Raw genomic sequence first — 6,453 nt, 5'->3', positions numbered from 1 at the left:
CATATTGTTCTTCGCTTATTTACTTTTCCGTTGCTACTGTTACAATTACTATAAAACCCCAAAATATTACTTTTGTTATCGTTACCGTTACCTCCATATTACTTTGCTACTAAATACTTTGCTGCAGATATTAAGTTACCCAGGTGTGGTTGAATTGACAACTCAACTTCTAATACTTGAGAATATTTTTTGGCTCCCCTTGTGTCGAATCAATAAATTTGGGTTGAATACTCCACCCTCGAAAACTGTTGCGATCCCCTATACTTGTGGGTTATCAAGACTATTTTCTGGCGCCGTTGCCGCGGAGCATAGCTCTATTCTTTGAGTCACTTGGGATTTATATCTGCTGGTCACTATGAAGAACATGAAAGACGCGAAAACAAAAATTTATCCCTCAACTATGAGGGGAGGTATGGAACTGCCATCTAGCTCTGCACTTGATTCACCTTCTGTTTTTAGTAAGCTTGCGACACCTAAACCTGCTTCTACTATTAATTCTGATATGTCGCATATTATTGATGGTGCCACTTCTGCTATGCATGATACTTATGATGAAACTGCTTCTATGCTTGATACTACTGTGCGACTTGGTGAATTTCTTGATGAACAACTTGCTAGGGATAGAGAGAATAAAATTATTGAAACTGATAATATTGATGAAAGTGATGATGAAGGTTCTCCTAATAAATATGAATTGCCTGTTGTGCCTGAGGGCTATGTTATGGATGAAGAAACTAGAAGATACTTTCTTGCATGCAATGATAGAAGTGATCTTAAGAAATTATTATCTAAGCTTAAACAAAAAACTCTATATGCTAGAATGAAATATGATCCTGCTTATGCTACTTCACCTATCTTTGTTACTGATAAGGATTATTAATTCTCTATTGATCCTGATATAATTACTTTGGTTGAATCTGATCCTTTTTATGGCTATGAATCTGAAACTGTTGTGGCACATCTTACTAAATTAAATGATATAGCCACCCTGTTCACTACTGATGAGAGAACTTGCTACTTTTATATCCTTAAAATATTTCCGTTCTCATTAAAGGGTGATGCTAAGATATGGTTTATTTCTCTTGATCCTGGTTGTGTGCGTAGTCCCCAGGATATGATTTATTACTTCTCTGCTAAATATTTCCCTGCTCATAAGAAACAAGTTGCCTTAAGGGATATATATAATTTTGTGCAAATTGAGGAAGAGAGTCTCCCACAAGCTTGGGGGAGGCTTCTCCAATTACTTAATGCTTTGCCTGATCATCCTCTTATGAAAAATGAAATAATTGATATCTTTTATAATGGACTAACCAATGCTTCCGGAGACCACCTGGATAGTTGTGCTGGTTATGTTTTCAGGGAAAGAACACTAGATGAAGCTGAAATTCTATTGAATAATATGTTGACAAATGAAAATAATTGGACACTTCCGGATCCAGCTCCTGAGCCAACTCCTGAGCCTATTTCTAAACCAACTCCGAAGAAAAGGGGTGTTTTATTTCTCAGTCCTAAAGATATGCAAGAGGCAAAGAAATCCATGAAAGAAAAGGGTATTAAAGCTGAAGATGTTAAGAATTTACCTCCTATTGAAGAAATATGTGGTCTTAATTTACCATCTGTTGACGAAATACACGGTTTTAATCCATCACCTATTGAAGAAACACATGGTCTTGATAACCCGATAGAGGTAGTAAAGGTAAATTCTCTCTATAGATATGATAAAGCTGAAATAGCTCCCACTAAGTTTGCTAGCCAATGTTTGGATGAGTTTGATAACTTTATGGTTAAGCAAGAAGACTTCAATGCTTATTTTGGTAGACAATTGAAACAAAATTCTTATATGATTGAACACTTGGGTGATTATATGTGTAGAGTTAAAGGTGAACTTAAACTCATTAGTAAACATGCTTCTATGGTTACCACTCAAGTAGAACAAGTACTTAAAGCTCAGAATGATTTCTCAATGAATTAAATAGTAACATAAATGATAATGCTGTTAGAGTTATGACTAGAGGTGGTAAAATGACCCAGGAACCTTTGTATCCTGCGGGCCATCGTAAGAGAATTGAGCAAGATTCTCAGAGAAATGATATTGATGCACCTAATCCTTCTAAAAAGAATAAAAATAAAAATGATAGGACTTTGCATGCTTCTAGTGAACCTATTGCTGAACCACCCGAGAATCCCAATGATATTTCTATTTCTGATGCTGAAACACAATCTGGTAATGAACATGAACCTAATGAAAATGTTAATGATGATGTTCATGTTGATGCTCAACCTAGTAATGATAATGATATAGAAATTGAACCTGATGTTGATCTTGATAACTCACAATCAAAGAATCAATGTTATGATAAGAGAGACTTTGTTGCTAGGAAACATGGTAAAGAAATAGAACCATGGGTTAAGAAACCCATGCCTTTTCCTCCCAAACCATCCAAGAAAAAGGATGATGAGGATTTTGAGCGCTTTGCTAAAATGATTAGACCTATCTTTTTGTGTATGCAATTAACTGATATGCTCAAAATGAATCCTTATGCTTAGTATATGAAAGATATTGTCACTAATAAAAGAAAGATACCGGAAGCTGAAATTTCCACCATGCTTGCTAATTACACTTTTAAGGGTGGAATACTAAAGAAACTTGGAGATCCAGGAGTACCCACTATACCATGCTCCATTAAAAGAAATTATGTTAGAACTGCTTTATGTGATCTTCGAGCCGGTGTTAGTGTTATGCCTCTCTCTTTATATCGTAGACTTGACTTGAATAAGTTGACTCATACTGAAATATCTTTGCAAATGGCTGATAAATCAAATGCTATACCTATCAGTATTTGTGAGGATGTGCCTGTTGTAGTTGCAGACGTTACTATTTTAACGGACTTTGTTATTCTTGATATTCCCGAGGACGATAGTATGTCTATTATTCTTGGAAGGCCCTTTTTGAATACTGCAGGGGCTGTTATTGATTGCACCAATGGCAATGTCACTTTTCATGTTAATGGTAATGAGCATATGGTACACTTTCCGAGGAAACAACCTCAAGTCCATAGTATAAATTCTATTGGAAAAATTTCAACAATCACTATTGGCGGTTTTGAATTTCCTCTTCCTACTGTCAAGAAGAAATATGATATTCTTATTGTTGGGGATGTGCATATCCCCGTTGAGGTAACATAGTGTTATTCGAAAATTCTCCGGTTCCAGGTTATTCAGAATGAGTTTGTTAACAAGACTTGATCAACCTTGTTAGTGGATTCCTTTTGAGGAGCATGAGATCGATGAATTTGGAAAACATTACTCTCTATACCCTCTTTTTACTTTCTGTTATTTATATTAAATAAAGAAAAATAGTAATTTCTGTCTATTTTCTGAATTATCTGTGCAATATAAAAATACCCCGAAAATAAAAGTTCTCCAAATGCCCTGAAATTTAAATATGATTTTTTCTGGAATATTTGAGAATATCTGGCACTGAGAACACAGCAGGGGGAGCAAGCACCTGGGCATGAGGGTCCAGGGCGCGCCCCCTGCCTCATGGGCCCATGGTGGCTCCCTTCCACTTATTCCTGCACCCACACACTTCTTCTTCCTCCCAAAAAATCACCATCCAGCTCAAGCACGAGTTCTAGCTCATTTTGCTGCGATTTTCGATCTCCTTGCTCAAAGTACCTCTCACAAAACTGCTTTGGGGGATTGTTCCTTGGTATGTGACTCCACCATTGGTCCAATTAGTTTTTGTTCTAGTGCTTTATTCAATGCAAATTTGTGTTGCCTAGGTGACCAGGTTCTTGAGCTTGCATGTCAAATTTATATGGTTCCAAGTAGTACTAATGCATGATATAGGCTCTAGGCACTTGTAGGAGTAGTTGATATCAATTTTGTTGACTTTGGTTTACTTTTATTTGAAGTTACTAAAAATTTCAGAATTTTTCAGAAAATAATTAAGAGATTTTTGAGGGGCTCATCGAGCCGAAGTTCGAAGGAAAAGAAAAATAAAGAAGCAGAGAGGCCCAAATATAATCTGCCTTGCACCACAGAGGTTCGGCTGTGTGAATGGCCTTCCAATGATTTCTTGAGAGAAGCCGGAATTTATGATGATTTTTATGAATTGGCTAAGAATGCAGGCCTCACCAACTTTCTCCGTGACCAACGTGAATAGTATCTCTTACTCACCAATACTTTTGTGCAAAACTTCTACTATTATCCTAAGGAATCACCTCCTGCAGTAGAGTTTCATTTATATGATGTGGTTAAGAAGATGTCACTATATGAATTTTGTAGGGTTTGCAAAATACATTTCGATGGTAGCTTAGAGGAACCACATCGTAGAGATGTGGACGGGTTTATTGACACTATTACTGTAGGGAAAACTAGGAAAGTTTCCGATGCAAGAATCACTAGCATACATTTTCCTGTTTTACGCTACTTTGCAATATTTGCTAGTCATTGCTTAATTGGTCATGGAAACTGTGGAAACATTAGTGTTCCTGATATTATTATTTTGTTCCATGGCTGATTCAGTGACGAATCTGTTAGTATGGGCTGTATTATTGCCAAACGGTTAAGTCTGAACCGTACAAAGGGCCCCATCTTTGGAGGTGTCTATGCTTCACGCCTTGCTGCATACTATAACATACCTATTAGGCACTATGAAAAGGAAGAAAAATTGTTGCCTACTATTTATTTATATTATAAGAGTATGGTAGCGCATGATTTTATTGGAAAGAATAGGGAAAGGGAGCTTAAATACAAATTGTTCTTTGATAAACATCATCCTGAGACTATTACCCTGCCTGCTCCTTCCTTGTTTGATTTATCAGCAGACAAGTACCTTGTTCCGTTGGAGGCCATTCACGCCTACCGGAACCCTACATCAGCTGCAGAGCTAGAGCCGGAACCACAATTTGATCCTCCACGACAGTCTGATTACCAGTGGGATCCGGAGGTAATTGCCAGTCAGTGGCAAACTGAGTATCCATCACAGTACGACCCCAGTTACAACTTTGGATATCCTCCAGGCCATCCGTGGCAATAGACCAACTTAGGCCAAAATCCTAAGCTTGGGGGAGTAAGTATTTCTCACCGACATTACATTCATGTTCACACACTCATTGCTAGATGTCGGTGCTCATACTCTTTCACTATAATATCCATGCTAGTTTATTTTCTCTTTTTATGCTTTCTTCTTGTGTATTTGAAATAAACCTTAAGAAAAAACAAAAAAAATAGTTGTAGCTTTTAGCTAGTTTTAATTTTCATGCTTGTAGTAGTAATTAAAAATAAAACCCAAAAAGATTTCCGTTCTTCTTTTGCTTGTTGGGAGCTTTCCCGTGTAAATAGTTTTATTTCTTTTCTTTTCTTTGGGGGTCGATAGCAGAAGACCATAATTAAATTCTTAAAGTGGCTCTTATATGCATTATTGTTGATCCGACAAAAGAGCCCATATTGCCTTGTCTTCTCCTGTTTATTGAATGCTTGCAGATTCCAGCTTAGTCCAATGCACGTGCACTATTACTATTATTCACATCGTTCGGTCGTGCAAGTGAAAGGAAATTATGATGATATATGATGGACTGATTGAGATGAGAGAAGCTAGTATGAACTCGACCTCTCTTATTTTTGTAAATATGATTAGTTCATCGTTCCTGATTCAGCCTATTATGAATGAACATGTTTGCAATGACAATTAGAGATTATAGTTCCTTGTGCCATGCTTAATTAGCTAGGAGCTTATAATGGTTTACCTTGCGTGCCAACATGCTATTAAGATGGTTGTGATGTGGTGTGATGGGGTGGTATCCTCCTTTGAATGATTTAAGTGACTTGACTTGGCACATGTTCACGCATGTAGTTGAAACAAAATCAATATAGCCTTCACGATATTTATGTTCATGGTGGATTATATCCTACTCATGCTTGCACTCAGTGTATATTAATTTTAATGCATGTTCATGACTGTTGTCGCTCTCTAGTTGGTCGCTTCCCAGTCTTTTGCTAGCCTTCACCTGTACTAAGCGGGAATACTGCTTGTGCATCCAATTCCATAAACCCCAAAGTTATTCCATATGAGTCCACCATACCTACCTATATGTGGTATTTACCTGCCGTTCCAAGTAAATTTGTATGTGCCAAACTCTAAACCTTCAAATAAACATTCTGTTTTGTATGCTCGAATAGCTCATGTATCAACTAGGGTTCTCTGTATCTTCCATGTTAGGCGGGTTATTCTCAAGAGGAGTGGACTCCGCTCCTCACTCATGAGAAAATGGCTGGTCACCAGGATGCCCAGTCCCATGCTTTATGCAAATCAAATCAAAATAATTGCAAACAAAACTCCCCCGGGACTGTTGTTAGTTGGAGGCACTCGTTGTTTCAAGCAAGTCATGGATTGATGCTTGTTGGTGGAGGGGGAGTATAAACTTTACCATTCTGTTTGGGAACCGC

This window comes from Triticum aestivum, chromosome 3A (assembly GCF_018294505.1).
Source record: "Triticum aestivum cultivar Chinese Spring chromosome 3A, IWGSC CS RefSeq v2.1, whole genome shotgun sequence".
In the NCBI taxonomy this organism is placed as follows: domain Eukaryota; kingdom Viridiplantae; phylum Streptophyta; class Magnoliopsida; order Poales; family Poaceae; genus Triticum; species Triticum aestivum.
The sequence above is the reverse complement of the archived record's forward strand: the minus strand, read 5'-3'. Positions refer to the sequence as shown.